This window comes from Cynocephalus volans, chromosome X, assembly GCF_027409185.1.
Source record: "Cynocephalus volans isolate mCynVol1 chromosome X, mCynVol1.pri, whole genome shotgun sequence".
Lineage (NCBI taxonomy): Eukaryota > Metazoa > Chordata > Mammalia > Dermoptera > Cynocephalidae > Cynocephalus > Cynocephalus volans.
The window spans coordinates 81,699,114-81,717,360 of record NC_084478.1 but is presented as its reverse complement, the minus strand read 5'-3'; the positions used below and the strand labels follow the sequence as shown (position 1 = coordinate 81,717,360).

General features: G+C 51.8%; 3 pseudogenes; all 3 read left to right on the top strand.

Annotated features, from left to right (window-relative positions):
- Positions 1-2,027: 2,027 nt before the first annotated feature.
- On the top strand, positions 2,028-5,578 carry LOC134368100 (doublesex- and mab-3-related transcription factor C1-like; annotated as a pseudogene).
- Positions 5,579-8,013: 2,435 nt separating this feature from the next.
- LOC134368099 (doublesex- and mab-3-related transcription factor C1-like) lies at positions 8,014-11,563 on the top strand (annotated as a pseudogene).
- A 2,435-nt stretch (positions 11,564-13,998) lies between these two features.
- On the top strand, positions 13,999-17,548 carry LOC134368098 (doublesex- and mab-3-related transcription factor C1-like; annotated as a pseudogene).
- The last annotated feature ends 699 nt before the right edge of the window (positions 17,549-18,247 follow it).

Sequence of the window (18,247 nt, the reverse complement as noted above, 5' to 3'; positions counted from 1 at the left end):
TCAGCTATAAAAACGAATGAAATACTGCCATTTGCAACAACATGGATGGACCTTTAGAGAATTATATTAAGTGAAACGAGTCAGGCACAGAAAGAGAAATACCACATGTTCTCACTTATTGGTGAGAGCTAAAAATTAATATATAATTCACACACAAACACACACACACACACACACACACAAAAAAAAAAAAAAAAAAAAAAACCGGGTGGGGGGGAGAAGATATAACAACCACAATTACTTGAAGTTGATGTCACAAGCAAACAGAGGGTACATCGGTGGGGGGAGGGGGGAGGGAGTGAGGTTTTGGTGAGGGGCAACAATAATCAGCCACAATGTATATCGACAAAATAAAATTTAAAAAAAAAAAAGAAGTCATGCTGAATTTTGAAAAGGTCAATTCCAGAATACCAAGTCCATGAGTTAAAAATGCATTCACACAAGGTATTTTCCATCCAAAGGGAGACTAGTCTGAGAAACGAGCCTTGGGAAGCACAAAGCTGAACTTCCCCTCAGGAGCTACCGGCTAGTCTAGTATAGAGAGCACAAGAAGCTACACGGATGTGGAGAGGGCGGAACTGCCGGGCGTGAGCGTCAGTGGATCTCGAAGCTCATTTGTCACCGGCCGCAGAGGTGGGAGGGGTGAAGGGGGAGGTGGAAGGCAGCGCTGGAAGCTCATTGGCCTTGTAGGAAGGGCGGGAAATGTAGCAGAAGCCGGGTTTTCCCTCAGGCCTCTTGTCCCAGCTGATCGATTCCGACCTGCTGTAGGCTTAGGTAAGGCTTTTGACACAGGTTTTCGTCAGGAATACCACCCTTGTTCTCCATGCCTCTTCTTTCCTCCCTCCCTCCTGCTCCGAATCCCCAGCCCCTTCCCCTCTCCTCCACCTCAGCGGGGTATCCCCACCCGCCATGACATCCCACTCAGCCCCTACACTTCCCCACACCCCTTTTGGGAGAACCCTTCGCCCCTGCCCCTGGGACAGGGCTCATGCCCCTGCCTTTTATTCGGAGGTGGGGGAGACAGTGAGTGATCGGGCTTCCTGAGGAGATGGTACACTCCAGGACGGTGGGGTGGAATGGGGTGTGGGGGGTGGGGCGGAGTGTGGTGATGGTGTGTGCTCAAGCACAATCGTTGAAGTGTGGAGAAGAGTATGGGAGATTGTTGGGAGGCTGCAGAGGGAGTGCATGGGTTTGCATGAAAGCAGAGAGGGTGCGTCGGCCCAAGAGAAAAATTAGTTTGATGAGGAGTTGCCGATTGGCTAGATTAAGGCCTGGCACTTCGCAGAGGGCTCAACAAATATCTGTTGAGTAAAGAATGGAGGGAATGAATGAAGGGCTGAATGAAAACAATAATTGAAAGAGGGCTGGGGATCCAGGAGAACATTATGGTTTCATGGGGTGGAAGAGGGTATTCAGCTTAAAGGGGGAGCAAGGGAATAATTAAGATTGCAGTGGGGTGCAAGAAAAGTCAGAATGGAGTGTGAGGGGAAAACTGAACACAGGGCAAACGTGAAACTAATAGAGTTGAGTGTAGGGAGCATAAAATCCTGTGTGGCGAGTGAATGAAGGCAGGAGGTTAGGAAGACTATTGTTGATGTGGATGCCAGAAATAATAGTTGGGTTTGGCAGAATACACGATGATACGCAAGAAGAGGGTGGAGTAACTGTTGAAGGGGGCACGGGAGTACATGTGCATGCTGAAAATGAAATCTATGGCGGAGTGAAGGCAAGCAAGGAGAAGAGCGATCGGCTTGAATGTGTATGCGGCCCATGCTAAGAGTTTCTTGGTGGGGAGGCTATGTATGAGTGGGGCTTCCTGGGAAGGAGGCTATGTGAGTAAGGAGGTTGGGGTGAAGGTTAGAGAAAGCCATGGGAGAACAAGGGAGGAGGCAATCTGATTCCAGTGGTGAGAGGGATGGAGAAGAAGAATCGAGCCACTTCACATAGGACTTTCCAAGGGCGAAGGAAGTACGTTGGAGGGAGGGCATCACGTGGCCATTCTGACCTCCACTACTGACCCTAGAACCATGGATCCCCAAGAAACACCTGCTGTGCCCTGCTGCTACTCCAACTTGGAATGCACCACAGGGTGTGAGATCGGAGCCCCATGGGGGGCTGAACTTGTCCCCAGAAGAGCTATAGGCCGCCATGACCACTGCCAGAAGCGTGACATCTCTACCCAAATCAGAGGCCACAAGCGTTTCTGCATCTTCCGGGCCTGCAAGTGTCACAATTGTGCCCTCTTCTGGTGAGTATGCTGTCTGGCAAGGAGAAGGGTCAGGCCTCCTCTAAATGTGACTAACCTTAGACCTGTAATCCCTCACTTTAGGGAACACCGTCGGGTCTTGCCTGCTGTGAGTGCCTTGAAGGAGGAGCAGAGGGCAGCGCTGGCAGAGCCAGCGCACCTGGCTCGAAGACTGAAAAGGAGTGTGGCAGCCCCTGCCAGAGCTCACATCCCTGTCAAGAATTTGGTCATCAAAGGAGTCCTCAGTGAGTATCTCTGGCCAGGGAGGGAGCCTGAGTTTGGGTGGAGGAAGCAGGAGTAATTCTGTCACCAGTTCTATCACTGAATTGCTATGTGGCCTTGGGCAAGTTACTCGCTGGACCTTAGCTCGCCCAAGTGTAAAACATCGTCAACATTATTTACCAAATGTTTGTGGGAATGACAGACCGGGGAGTCGAAAAGGTCCATGGTGAGATGAGACTTCAGATTGGGGGTGGGCAGAGTGGGGTGGGGCTGAGGGGGAAAGGCTCACCAAAGCTGTCCCTGGTCTTTCACAGCTGGGAAGGTGGACATTGTGCCTCAGCCTGAGGCCCACCCCCACACAACCCCCGAGGAGGTAAGTAGAGTCTGTTGCCAGTGGGGGAGGCTCCCACCCAGCCACTGCCCAGACCCCTTCCACTGTGTCCCAAAGACGTGGGTTCCATCTCCAATCCTACCACCGTCTTGCCATGTGACCTTGGGAAAAAAAATCACTTCTCCTCCCCGGCCCTCAGTTTCCCTAGTTGCAAAATGAAAGATAAGACTGTCTGGTCTTCAAGATCTTCAGAGCTCTGGCATTCTGGGCTCCTATCCTCATCCCCAAACATGCCCACACCTCCTCTCTCCATGGCCGACCTGGTACCTGACTCCAACCTGTGCTCTGCGCCCCTGCAGGAGAGCTCCCAAGGGGCTCTGCTCCTCGGCCAGCCCCCAGAACCTCTGTCTCTGCCCTGCACTCCAGTGACCTTGGAGCAGCAACCGATGGCTTCTCTTTCTAGGCAGCCCCACGGGTCCCCTGTCCTGTGCAGCAGGTGAGTAGAGCAAGGTCATGTCTTGTGTTGTTGTGTGCCCACCCTTGTGCTTGATGCTATGGGAGACAGGAGGAGGAAGAGGAGAAGGAGGAGGAGAAGGCAGCATCTCAGGCTAATGGGCAAGACAGGGCTCTCCCAGCTTTGCCATTTCCTACTTGTGAGGCTTTGGACAAGTGAGTTTATGTTTTTGAACCCCCCATTTCCCTATGGGTGTACTGGGGACAATATTCTACACCTATAGCATTGACAAGAGAACTAGCCTGAGGCCTGACACATAGTAGGCCTTCAACTAGTGAAGGCTGTTATTTCACATGAAACAGATAGATGGGATAGAAGGTCCTGCTGAAAAGTAGGGCCATGATGGCGACGGCCACAGAGGACCAGGGGAAAGCCCAGAGGCCGTTAGAGAAGGCTTCCTGGAGATGAGGCAAACTTGTCCGTCAAGACCCATGGGGATTGGACAGTATGGAGGCGAGAACCAGTCCCTGAACCGGGACAGTAATCACATCTCTGCAGGTGCTTTGCAGGTAAAAGCACGGACACCTGTGTGATTTTCCATACTCTTCGCTGTTGCCCCAGGAGGAAAAAAGCTGGCAGAAATTAGTGTCTCACAAAAGATATAGAAAAAAGAGGTATGGAAAAGAAAACAGGCCAAGCAGGAGAAGAGGCTTGCCCAAGCCACGGCAGTGGCTCAGCAGGCATTCGGATTCCCACATCCAGATATTGCAGAATCCTTCCCCTCTCTCTGTTGACTGGTGCTATGTGTCTGCCACAGGGTTTAATCCCCTGGCCTCTCCTCTCCTTGTTTCTAGATGCTCAGCGCTGATCCTGCAGCCCAGTGCCACCCTTGACTCTCTTCTACTGCAGCCACAGGTCCTGGAAGAGTAGTGGGGTCCAGAACCCTGGGAGGGGCCGAACTTAGTGAATGGAAAGAACAGAAGACCTCGGGGGTTGGGAGGGGGTGCGGGCTCTCTAGAACTGGAGGCTTCAGAGGCACTTGTCGCGTTGGAAGGAGGTATGGTTTCCCAGCCCCCATTCTCTCAAGCCCTTTCCTTTGCAGGCCGCTACAGCATCTGACCAGGCTTTGGCTTCTGCCTCCTCAGAGTGGCAGCGGAAGCTGGAGGCTGTCGAGGCTCTGCTGAGTCTGAGACACTCTTTTCAGACCCCTTCTGACTCCATCTCCCTCCACCAGGCCTGTGACCCACCAGGTAGCCTGCTCCTTGAGAGGACACGGGGTGGGGATGGTTGGGAATTGGGGGTTGTTGTGGTAAGCAGGTTCTAACTGGGAAATCAGGGTCGGTGGACTGAACCTCCTTGGAGCCAGCTACCCAAGCTCCTCAGTCTAACTCCTGAGATGGTCGTTGAGAACTGCTCAGTGAATCTTTAGTTTATCGAACTTTGTGCCCTTGTCCAGTGCCCTTCGTGCAGAGGTTGAGCGCCCTTTAGTCGAGAAACAAGGAAACTGAGGCCCTGAGAGTGGCAGGGACTTGCCCTAGGGCATGCAGCACACATGTTAGGTGGAAGAACCAGGTCTCCCGACTCTCCGCCCAAGGCTCTCTATCGAGACCCCTGAAGTCTTCTGTGGCCTGGGGAGGACATACAGAGGTGATAAGGGCCTAGTCTGGAAGGAGGTCTGGTCCCTGCCTTCAAGAAACTTCCAGCCTAGATGTGGAGCCTGGATGCCTGTACCGCCTGTGTTTTGTGGCTAAATCTCAATGGTGTGCCCAGAGAGGAAGGGCTGGAGGAGCCCTGAGGGAAGATAAACTCCTGGGAAGGCTGAGAGGGAAGGCTTGGTATTCCAAGACCAAAATGGTGGATGGGGCATGGTGTGTGAGTGAAGAGGCAACCCTGGAGGAACTAATGGAACAGAGGGAAATGGGGCTGGAGAGTCTACCAATCACGGACCAGCAGCTGTGGGTGACGAGGAGCCAGGCAACGCTTCTGAGCGAGGGAGGAGCATATTCAGAGACCCCAGCCTTGAGGAAAGAGACGTGGTGGCTGTGATGGAGGGACTGGGGAAGGCGAGAGGGGTGATGAGGAAATCAGAGAGGAAGAGGTCTGTGCAGTAGTCCAGGTGACAAATCTTCAGTTGGGTAGGACAAAAAAAGAGGGGACAGCCAGGAGGGGATATGGATGTGACCTGGCTCTGGCCTCTTCTTTTCTGTCTATAGCTTCTGCTGAAGAAAGAGGACTCCAGCCTCCCAGTCGCTCTATCGGACCCAGGCCAGACAGCTCCACCTCACTGTCTATTGGATATCTGTGATGCATGTCCCTCTTGCGCTAGGAGCCAAGAGAAGGAGGCCTCACTAAAGCACGGCCTACCCTGTTTCTGAATGTGCGAAATGGTTAATGTGCAAAATGCTTCACATCTTTTTTCTTTTTTTTTTTAAGCCTTTAGGTGTTTTATAAGCTTTCACATCCCTTTAATTATATGGAGCAATTCCTTGACTGAGCGTGGATTTTCTTGTACCTCCATCCCACCTTACTCCTTTGGATGCTGGGGCCTTTCCAATGACTCTTACAAAAACAGGATTGTGCTACCCAGAGGAATGGAAATCACCAAGTCAAAGGTATACCTGTTCCCCAATGTTCATCGCAACACTCATTACAATAGCCAAGAGTTGTAACCAGCCCAAATGTCCACCATCAGATGAGTGGATACGGAAAATGTGGTACATCTACACAATGAAATACTACTCAGCTATAAAAACGAATGAAATACTGCCATTTGCAACAACATGGATGGACCTTTAGAGAATTATATTAAGTGAAACGAGTCAGGCACAGAAAGAGAAATACCACATGTTCTCACTTATTGGTGAGAGCTAAAAATTAATATATAATTCACACACAAACACACACACACACACACACAAAAAAAAAAAAAAAAAAAAAAAACCGGGTGGGGGGGAGAAGATATAACAACCACAATTACTTGAAGTTGATGTGACAAGCAAACAGAGGGGACATCGGTGGGGGGAGGGGGGAGGGAGGGAGGTTTTGGTGAGGGGCAACAATAATCAGCCACAATGTATATCGACAAAATAAAATTTTAAAAAAAAAGAAGTCATGCTGAATTTTGAAAAGGTCAATTCCAGAATACCAAGTCCATGAGTTAAAAGTGCATTCACACAAGGTATTTTCCATCCAAAGGGAGACTAGTCTGAGAAACGAGCCTTGGGAAGCACAAAGCTGAACTTCCCCTCAGGAGCTACCGGCTAGTCTAGTATAGAGAGCACAAGAAGCTACACGGATGTGGAGAGGGCGGAACTGCCGGGCGTGAGCGTCAGTGGATCTCGAAGCTCATTTGTCACCGGCCGCAGAGGTGGGAGGGGGGAAGGGGGAGGTGGAAGGCAGCGCTGGAAGCTCATTGGCCTTGTAGGAAGGGCGGGAAAGGTAGCAGAAGCCGGGTTTTCCCTCAGGCCTCTTGTCCCAGCTGATCGATTCCGACCTGCTGTAGGCTTAGGTAAGGCTTTTGACACAGGTTTTCGTCAGGAATACCACCCTTGTTCTCCATGCCTCTTCTTTCCTCCCTCCCTCCTGCTCCGAATCCCCAGCCCCTTCCCCTCTCCTCCACCTCAGCGGGGTATCCCCACCCGCCATGACATCCCACTCAGCCCCTACACTTCCCCACACCCCTTTTGGGAGAACCCTTCGCCCCTGCCCCTGGGACAGGGCTCATGCCCCTGCCTTTTATTCGGAGGTGGGGGAGACAGTGAGTGATCGGGCTTCCTGAGGAGATGGTACACTCCAGGACGGTGGGGTGGAATGGGGTGTGGGGGGTGGGGCGGAGTGTGGTGATGGTGTGTGCTCAAGCACAATCGTTGAAGTGTGGAGAAGAGTATGGGAGATTGTTGGGAGGCTGCAGAGGGAGTGCATGGGTTTGCATGAAAGCAGAGAGGGTGCGTCGGCCCAAGAGAAAAGTTAGTTTGATGAGGAGTTGCCGATTGGCTAGATTAAGGCCTGGCACTTCGCAGAGGGCTCAACAAATATCTGTTGAGTAAAGAATGGAGGGAATGAATGAAGGGCTGAATGAAAACAATAATTGAAAGAGGGCTGGGGATCCAGGAGAACATTATGGTTTCATGGGGTGGAAGAGGGTATTCAGCTTAAAGGGGGAGCAAGGGAATAATTAAGATTGCAGTGGGGTGCAAGAAAAGTCAGAATGGAGTGTGAGGGGAAAACTGAACACAGGGCAAACGTGAAACTAATAGAGTTGAGTGTAGGGAGCATAAAATCCTGTGTGGCGAGTGAATGAAGGCAGGAGGTTAGGAAGACTATTGTTGATGTGGATGCCAGAAATAATAGTTGGGTTTGGCAGAATACACGATGATACGCAAGAAGAGGGTGGAGTAACTGTTGAAGGGGGCACGGGAGTACATGTGCATGCTGAAAATGAAATCTATGGCGGAGTGAAGGCAAGCAAGGAGAAGAGCGATCGGCTTGAATGTGTATGCGGCCCATGCTAAGAGTTTCTTGGTGGGGAGGCTATGTATGAGTGGGGCTTCCTGGGAAGGAGGCTATGTGAGTAAGGAGGTTGGGGTGAAGGTTAGAGAAAGCCATGGGAGAACAAGGGAGGAGGCAATCTGATTCCAGTGGTGAGAGGGATGGAGAAGAAGAATCGAGCCACTTCACATAGGACTTTCCAAGGGCGAAGGAAGTACGTTGGAGGGAGGGCATCACGTGGCCATTCTGACCTCCACTACTGACCCTAGAACCATGGATCCCCAAGAAACACCTGCTGTGCCCTGCTGCTCCTCCAACTTGGAATGCACCACAGGGTGTGAGATCGGAGCCCCATGGGGGGCTGAACTTGTCCCCAGAAGAGCTATAGGCCGCCATGACCACTGCCAGAAGCGTGACATCTCTACCCAAATCAGAGGCCACAAGCGTTTCTGCATCTTCCGGGCCTGCAAGTGTCACAATTGTGCCCTCTTCTGGTGAGTATGCTGTCTGGCAAGGAGAAGGGTCAGGCCTCCTCTAAATGTGACTAACCTTAGACCTGTAATCCCTCACTTTAGGGAACACCGTCGGGTCTTGCCTGCTGTGAGTGCCTTGAAGGAGGAGCAGAGGGCAGCGCTGGCAGAGCCAGCGCACCTGGCTCGAAGACTGAAAAGGAGTGTGGCAGCCCCTGCCAGAGCTCACATCCCTGTCAAGAATTTGGTCATCAAAGGAGTCCTCAGTGAGTATCTCTGGCCAGGGAGGGAGCCTGAGTTTGGGTGGAGGAAGCAGGAGTAATTCTCTCACCAGTTCTATCACTGAATTGCTATGTGGCCTTGGGCAAGTTACTCGCTGGACCTTAGCTCGCCCAAGTGTAAAACATCGTCAACATTATTTACCAAATGTTTGTGGGAATGACAGACCGGGGAGTCGAAAAGGTCCGTGGTGAGATGAGACTTCAGATTGGGGGTGGGCAGAGTGGGGTGGGGCTGAGGGGGAAAGGCTCACCAAAGCTGTCCCTGGTCTTTCACAGCTGGGAAGGTGGACATTGTGCCTCAGCCTGAGGCCCACCCCCACACAACCCCCGAGGAGGTAAGTAGAGTCTGTTGCCAGTGGGGGAGGCTCCCACCCAGCCACTGCCCAGACCCCTTCCACTGTGTCCCAAAGACGTGGGTTCCATCTCCAATCCTACCACCGTCTTGCCATGTGACCTTGGGAAAAAAATCACTTCTCCTCCCCGGCCCTCAGTTTCCCTAGTTGCAAAATGAAAGATAAGACTGTCTGGTCTTCAAGATCTTCAGAGCTCTGGCATTCTGGGCTCCTATCCTCATCCCCAAACATGCCCACACCTCCTCTCTCCATGGCCGACCTGGTACCTGACTCCAACCTGTGCTCTGCGCCCCTGCAGGAGAGCTCCCAAGGGGCTCTGCTCCTCGGCCAGCCCGCAGAACCTCTGTCTCTGCCCTGCACTCCAGTGACCTTGGAGCAGCAACCGATGGCTTCTCTTTCTAGGCAGCCCCACGGGTCCCCTGTCCTGTGCAGCAGGTGAGTAGAGCAAGGTCATGTCTTGTGTTGTTGTGTGCCCACCCTTGTGCTTGATGCTATGGGAGACAGGAGGAGGAAGAGGAGAAGGAGGAGGAGAAGGCAGCATCTCAGGCTAATGGGCAAGACAGGGCTCTCCCAGCTTTGCCATTTCCTACTTGTGAGGCTTTGGACAAGTGAGTTTATGTTTTTGAACCCCCCATTTCCCTATGGGTGTACTGGGGACAATATTCTACACCTATAGCATTGACAAGAGAACTAGCCTGAGGCCTGACACATAGTAGGCCTTCAACTAGTGAAGGCTGTTATTTCACATGAAACAGATAGATGGGATAGAAGGTCCTGCTGAAAAGTAGGGCCATGATGGCGACGGCCACAGAGGACCAGGGGAAAGCCCAGAGGCCGTTAGAGAAGGCTTCCTGGAGATGAGGCAAACTTGTCCGTCAAGACCCATGGGGATTGGACAGTATGGAGGCGAGAACCAGTCCCTGAACCGGGACAGTAATCACATCTCTGCAGGTGCTTTGCAGGTAAAAGCACGGACACCTGTGTGATTTTCCATACTCTTCGCTGTTGCCCCAGGAGGAAAAAAGCTGGCAGAAATTAGTGTCTCACAAAAGATATAGAAAAAAGAGGTATGGAAAAGAAAACAGGCCAAGCAGGAGAAGAGGCTTGCCCAAGCCACGGCAGTGGCTCAGCAGGCATTCGGATTCCCACATCCAGATATTGCAGAATCCTTCCCCTCTCTCTGTTGACTGGTGCTATGTGTCTGCCACAGGGTTTAATCCCCTGGCCTCTCCTCTCCTTGTTTCTAGATGCTCAGCGCTGATCCTGCAGCCCAGTGCCACCCTTGACTCTCTTCTACTGCAGCCACAGGTCCTGGAAGAGTAGTGGGGTCCAGAACCCTGGGAGGGGCCGAACTTAGTGAATGGAAAGAACAGAAGACCTCGGGGGTTGGGAGGGGGTGCGGGCTCTCTAGAACTGGAGGCTTCAGAGGCACTTGTCGCGTTGGAAGGAGGTATGGTTTCCCAGCCCCCATTCTCTCAAGCCCTTTCCTTTGCAGGCCGCTACAGCATCTGACCAGGCTTTGGCTTCTGCCTCCTCAGAGTGGCAGCGGAAGCTGGAGGCTGTCGAGGCTCTGCTGAGTCTGAGACACTCTTTTCAGACCCCTTCTGACTCCATCTCCCTCCACCAGGCCTGTGACCCACCAGGTAGCCTGCTCCTTGAGAGGACACGGGGTGGGGATGGTTGGGAATTGGGGGTTGTTGTGGTAAGCAGGTTCTAACTGGGAAATCAGGGTCGGTGGACTGAACCTCCTTGGAGCCAGCTACCCAAGCTCCTCAGTCTAACTCCTGAGATGGTCGTTGAGAACTGCTCAGTGAATCTTTAGTTTATCGAACTTTGTGCCCTTGTCCAGTGCCCTTCGTGCAGAGGTTGAGCGCCCTTTAGTCGAGAAACAAGGAAACTGAGGCCCTGAGAGTGGCAGGGACTTGCCCTAGGGCATGCAGCACACATGTTAGGTGGAAGAACCAGGTCTCCCGACTCTCCGCCCAAGGCTCTCTATCGAGACCCCTGAAGTCTTCTGTGGCCTGGGGAGGACATACAGAGGTGATAAGGGCCTAGTCTGGAAGGAGGTCTGGTCCCTGCCTTCAAGAAACTTCCAGCCTAGATGTGGAGCCTGGATGCCTGTACCGCCTGTGTTTTGTGGCTAAATCTCAATGGTGTGCCCAGAGAGGAAGGGCTGGAGGAGCCCTGAGGGAAGATAAACTCCTGGGAAGGCTGAGAGGGAAGGCTTGGTATTCCAAGACCAAAATGGTGGATGGGGCATGGTGTGTGAGTGAAGAGGCAACCCTGGAGGAACTAATGGAACAGAGGGAAATGGGGCTGGAGAGTCTACCAATCACGGACCAGCAGCTGTGGGTGACGAGGAGCCAGGCAACGCTTCTGAGCGAGGGAGGAGCATATTCAGAGACCCCAGCCTTGAGGAAAGAGACGTGGTGGCTGTGATGGAGGGACTGGGGAAGGCGAGAGGGGTGATGAGGAAATCAGAGAGGAAGAGGTCTGTGCAGTAGTCCAGGTGACAAATCTTCAGTTGGGTAGGACAAAAAAAGAGGGGACAGCCAGGAGGGGATATGGATGTGACCTGGCTCTGGCCTCTTCTTTTCTGTCTATAGCTTCTGCTGAAGAAAGAGGACTCCAGCCTCCCAGTCGCTCTATCGGACCCAGGCCAGACAGCTCCACCTCACTGTCTATTGGATATCTGTGATGCATGTCCCTCTTGCGCTAGGAGCCAAGAGAAGGAGGCCTCACTAAAGCACGGCCTACCCTGTTTCTGAATGTGCGAAATGGTTAATGTGCAAAATGCTTCACATCTTTTTTCTTTTTTTTTTTAAGCCTTTAGGTGTTTTATAAGCTTTCACATCCCTTTAATTATATGGAGCAATTCCTTGACTGAGCGTGGATTTTCTTGTACCTCCATCCCACCTTACTCCTTTGGATGCTGGGGCCTTTCCAATGACTCTTACAAAAACAGGATTGTGCTACCCAGAGGAATGGAAATCACCAAGTCAAAGGTATACCTGTTCCCCAATGTTCATCGCAACACTCATTACAATAGCCAAGAGTTGTAACCAGCCCAAATGTCCACCATCAGATGAGTGGATACGGAAAATGTGGTACATCTACACAATGAAATACTACTCAGCTATAAAAACGAATGAAATACTGCCATTTGCAACAACATGGATGGACCTTTAGAGAATTATATTAAGTGAAACGAGTCAGGCACAGAAAGAGAAATACCACATGTTCTCACTTATTGGTGAGAGCTAAAAATTAATATATAATTCACACACAAACACACACACACACACACACACAAAAAAAAAAAAAAAAAAAAAACCGGGTGGGGGGGAGAAGATATAACAACCACAATTACTTGAAGTTGATGTGACAAGCAAACAGAGGGGACATCGGTGGGGGGAGGGGGGAGGGAGGGAGGTTTTGGTGAGGGGCAACAATAATCAGCCACAATGTATATCGACAAAATAAAATTTTAAAAAAAAAGAAGTCATGCTGAATTTTGAAAAGGTCAATTCCAGAATACCAAGTCCATGAGTTAAAAGTGCATTCACACAAGGTATTTTCCATCCAAAGGGAGACTAGTCTGAGAAACGAGCCTTGGGAAGCACAAAGCTGAACTTCCCCTCAGGAGCTACCGGCTAGTCTAGTATAGAGAGCACAAGAAGCTACACGGATGTGGAGAGGGCGGAACTGCCGGGCGTGAGCGTCAGTGGATCTCGAAGCTCATTTGTCACCGGCCGCAGAGGTGGGAGGGGGGAAGGGGGAGGTGGAAGGCAGCGCTGGAAGCTCATTGGCCTTGTAGGAAGGGCGGGAAAGGTAGCAGAAGCCGGGTTTTCCCTCAGGCCTCTTGTCCCAGCTGATCGATTCCGACCTGCTGTAGGCTTAGGTAAGGCTTTTGACACAGGTTTTCGTCAGGAATACCACCCTTGTTCTCCATGCCTCTTCTTTCCTCCCTCCCTCCTGCTCCGAATCCCCAGCCCCTTCCCCTCTCCTCCACCTCAGCGGGGTATCCCCACCCGCCATGACATCCCACTCAGCCCCTACACTTCCCCACACCCCTTTTGGGAGAACCCTTCGCCCCTGCCCCTGGGACAGGGCTCATGCCCCTGCCTTTTATTCGGAGGTGGGGGAGACAGTGAGTGATCGGGCTTCCTGAGGAGATGGTACACTCCAGGACGGTGGGGTGGAATGGGGTGTGGGGGGTGGGGCGGAGTGTGGTGATGGTGTGTGCTCAAGCACAATCGTTGAAGTGTGGAGAAGAGTATGGGAGATTGTTGGGAGGCTGCAGAGGGAGTGCATGGGTTTGCATGAAAGCAGAGAGGGTGCGTCGGCCCAAGAGAAAAATTAGTTTGATGAGGAGTTGCCGATTGGCTAGATTAAGGCCTGGCACTTCGCAGAGGGCTCAACAAATATCTGTTGAGTAAAGAATGGAGGGAATGAATGAAGGGCTGAATGAAAACAATAATTGAAAGAGGGCTGGGGATCCAGGAGAACATTATGGTTTCATGGGGTGGAAGAGGGTATTCAGCTTAAAGGGGGAGCAAGGGAATAATTAAGATTGCAGTGGGGTGCAAGAAAAGTCAGAATGGAGTGTGAGGGGAAAACTGAACACAGGGCAAACGTGAAACTAATAGAGTTGAGTGTAGGGAGCATAAAATCCTGTGTGGCGAGTGAATGAAGGCAGGAGGTTAGGAAGACTATTGTTGATGTGGATGCCAGAAATAATAGTTGGGTTTGGCAGAATACACGATGATACGCAAGAAGAGGGTGGAGTAACTGTTGAAGGGGGCACGGGAGTACATGTGCATGCTGAAAATGAAATCTATGGCGGAGTGAAGGCAAGCAAGGAGAAGAGCGATCGGCTTGAATGTGTATGCGGCCCATGCTAAGAGTTTCTTGGTGGGGAGGCTATGTATGAGTGGGGCTTCCTGGGAAGGAGGCTATGTGAGTAAGGAGGTTGGGGTGAAGGTTAGAGAAAGCCATGGGAGAACAAGGGAGGAGGCAATCTGATTCCAGTGGTGAGAGGGATGGAGAAGAAGAATCGAGCCACTTCACATAGGACTTTCCAAGGGCGAAGGAAGTACGTTGGAGGGAGGGCATCACGTGGCCATTCTGACCTCCACTACTGACCCTAGAACCATGGATCCCCAAGAAACACCTGCTGTGCCCTGCTGCTCCTCCAACTTGGAATGCACCACAGGGTGTGAGATCGGAGCCCCATGGGGGGCTGAACTTGTCCCCAGAAGAGCTATAGGCCGCCATGACCACTGCCAGAAGCGTGACATCTCTACCCAAATCAGAGGCCACAAGCGTTTCTGCATCTTCCGGGCCTGCAAGTGTCACAATTGTGCCCTCTTCTGGTGAGTATGCTGTCTGGCAAGGAGAAGGGTCAGGCCTCCTCTAAATGTGACTAACCTTAGACCTGTAATCCCTCACTTTAGGGAACACCGTCGGGTCTTGCCTGCTGTGAGTGCCTTGAAGGAGGAGCAGAGGGCAGCGCTGGCAGAGCCAGCGCACCTGGCTCGAAGACTGAAAAGGAGTGTGGCAGCCCCTGCCAGAGCTCACATCCCTGTCAAGAATTTGGTCATCAAAGGAGTCCTCAGTGAGTATCTCTGGCCAGGGAGGGAGCCTGAGTTTGGGTGGAGGAAGCAGGAGTAATTCTCTCACCAGTTCTATCACTGAATTGCTATGTGGCCTTGGGCAAGTTACTCGCTGGACCTTAGCTCGCCCAAGTGTAAAACATCGTCAACATTATTTACCAAATGTTTGTGGGAATGACAGACCGGGGAGTCGAAAAGGTCCATGGTGAGATGAGACTTCAGATTGGGGGTGGGCAGAGTGGGGTGGGGCTGAGGGGGAAAGGCTCACCAAAGCTGTCCCTGGTCTTTCACAGCTGGGAAGGTGGACATTGTGCCTCAGCCTGAGGCCCACCCCCACACAACCCCCGAGGAGGTAAGTAGAGTCTGTTGCCAGTGGGGGAGGCTCCCACCCAGCCACTGCCCAGACCCCTTCCACTGTGTCCCAAAGACGTGGGTTCCATCTCCAATCCTACCACCGTCTTGCCATGTGACCTTGGGAAAAAAATCACTTCTCCTCCCCGGCCCTCAGTTTCCCTAGTTGCAAAATGAAAGATAAGACTGTCTGGTCTTCAAGATCTTCAGAGCTCTGGCATTCTGGGCTCCTATCCTCATCCCCAAACATTCCCACACCTCCTCTCTCCATGGCCGACCTGGTACCTGACTCCAACCTGTGCTCTGCGCCCCTGCAGGAGAGCTCCCAAGGGGCTCTGCTCCTCGGCCAGCCCCCAGAACCTCTGTCTCTGCCCTGCACTCCAGTGACCTTGGAGCAGCAACCGATGGCTTCTCTTTCTAGGCAGCCCCACGGGTCCCCTGTCCTGTGCAGCAGGTGAGTAGAGCAAGGTCATGTCTTGTGTTGTTGTGTGCCCACCCTTGTGCTTGATGCTATGGGAGACAGGAGGAGGAAGAGGAGAAGGAGGAGGAGAAGGCAGCATCTCAGGCTAATGGGCAAGACAGGGCTCTCCCAGCTTTGCCATTTCCTATTTGTGAGGCTTTGGACAAGTGAGTTTATGTTTTTGAACCCCCCATTTCCCTATGGGTGTACTGGGGACAATATTCTACACCTATAGCATTGACAAGAGAACTAGCCTGAGGCCTGACACATAGTAGGCCTTCAACTAGTGAAGGCTGTTATTTCACATGAAACAGATAGATGGGATAGAAGGTCCTGCTGAAAAGTAGGGCCATGATGGCGACGGCCACAGAGGACCAGGGGAAAGCCCAGAGGCCGTTAGAGAAGGCTTCCTGGAGATGAGGCAAACTTGTCCGTCAAGACCCATGGGGATTGGACAGTATGGAGGCGAGAACCAGTCCCTGAACCGGGACAGTAATCACATCTCTGCAGGTGCTTTGCAGGTAAAAGCACGGACACCTGTGTGATTTTCCATACTCTTCGCTGTTGCCCCAGGAGGAAAAAAGCTGGCAGAAATTAGTGTCTCACAAAAGATATAGAAAAAAGAGGTATGGAAAAGAAAACAGGCCAAGCAGGAGAAGAGGCTTGCCCAAGCCACGGCAGTGGCTCAGCAGGCATTCGAATTCCCACATCCAGATATTGCAGAATCCTTCCCCTCTCTCTGTTGACTGGTGCTATGTGTCTGCCACAGGGTTTAATCCCCTGGCCTCTCCTCTCCTTGTTTCTAGATGCTCAGCGCTGATCCTGCAGCCCAGTGCCACCCTTGACTCTCTTCTACTGCAGCCACAGGTCCTGGAAGAGTAGTGGGGTCCAGAACCCTGGGAGGGGCCGAACTTAGTGAATGGAAAGAACAGAAGACCTCGGGGGTTGGGAGGGGGTGCGGGCTCTCTAGAACTGGAGGCTTCAGAGGCACTTGTCGCGTTGGAAGGAGGTATGGTTTCCCAGCCCCCATTCTCTCAAGCCCTTTCCTTTGCAGGCCGCTACAGCATCTGACCAGGCTTTGGCTTCTGCCTCCTCAGAGTGGCAGCGGAAGCTGGAGGCTGTCGAGGCTCTGCTGAGTCTGAGACACTCTTTTCAGACCCCTTCTGACTCCATCTCCCTCCACCAGGCCTGTGACCCACCAGGTAGCCTGCTCCTTGAGAGGACACGGGGTGGGGATGGTTGGGAATTGGGGGTTGTTGTGGTAAGCAGGTTCTAACTGGGAAATCAGGGTCGGTGGACTGAACCTCCTTGGAGCCAGCTACCCAAGCTCCTCAGTCTAACTCCTGAGATGGTCATTGAGAACTGCTCAGTGAATCTTTAGTTTATCGAACTTTGTGCCCTTGTCCAGTGCCCTTTGTGCAGAGGTTGAGCGCCCTTTAGTCGAGAAACAAGGAAACTGAGGCCCTGAGAGTGGCAGGGACTTGCCCTAGGGCATGCAGCACACATGTTAGGTGGAAGAACCAGGTCTCCCGACTCTCCGCCCAAGGCTCTCTATCGAGACCCCTGAAGTCTTCTGTGGCCTGGGGAGGACATACAGAGGTGATAAGGGCCTAGTCTGGAAGGAGGTCTGGTCCCTGCCTTCAAGAAACTTCCAGCCTAGATGTGGAGCCTGGATGCTTGTACCGCCTGTGTTTTGTGGCTAAATCTCAATGGTGTGCCCAGAGAGGAAGGGCTGGAGGAGCCCTGAGGGAAGATAAACTCCTGGGAAGGCTGAGAGGGAAGGCTTGGTATTCCAAGACCAAAATGGTGGATGGGGCATGGTGTGTGAGTGAAGAGGCAACCCTGGAGGAACTAATGGAACAGAGGGAAATGGGGCTGGAGAGTCTACCAATCACGGACCAGCAGCTGTGGGTGACGAGGAGCCAGGCAACGCTTCTGAGCGAGGGAGGAGCATATTCAGAGACCCCAGCCTTGAGGAAAGAGACGTGGTGGCTGTGATGGAGGGACTGGGGAAGGCGAGAGGGGTGATGAGGAAATCAGTGAGGAAGAGGTCTGTGCAATAGTCCAGGTGACAAATCTTCAGTTGGGTAGGACAAAAAAAGAGGGGACAGCCAGGAGGGGACATGGATGTGACCTGGCTCTGGCCTCTTCTTTACTGTCTATAGCTTCTGCTGAAGAAAGAGGACTCCAGCCTCCCAGTCGCTCTATCGGACCCAGGCCAGACAGCTCCACCTCACTGTCTATTGGATATCTGTGATGCATGTCCCTCTTGCGCTAAGAGCAAAGAGAAGGCGGCCTCACTAAAGCACGGCCTACCCTGTTTCTGAATGTGCGAAATGGTTAATGTGCAAAATGCTTCACATCTTTTTTTTTTTTTTTTAAGCCTTTAGGTGTTTTATAAGCTTTCACATCCCTTTAATTATATGGAGCAATTCCTTGACTGAGCGTGGATTTTCTTCTACCTCCATCCCACCTTACTCCTTTGGATGCTGGGGCCTTTCCAATGACTCTTACAAAAACAGGATTGTGCTACCCAGAGGAATGGAAATCACCAAGTCAAAGGTATACCTGTTCCCCAATGTTCATCGCAACACTCATTACAATAGCCAAGAGTTGTAACCAGCCCAAATGTCCACCATCAGATGAGTGGATACGGAAAATGTGGTACATCTACACAATGAAATACTACTCAGCTATAAAAACGAATGAAATACTGCCATTTGCAACAACATGGATGGACCTTTAGAGAATTATATTAAGTGAAACGAGTCAGGCACAGAAAGAGAAATACCACATGTTCTCACTTATTGGTGAGAGCTAAAAATTAATATATAATTCACACACAAACACACACACACACACACACACACACAAAAAAAAAAAAAAAAAAAACCGGGTGGGGGGGAGAAGATATAACAACCACAATTACTTGAAGTTGATGTGACAAGCAAACAGAGGGGACATCGGTGGGGGGAGG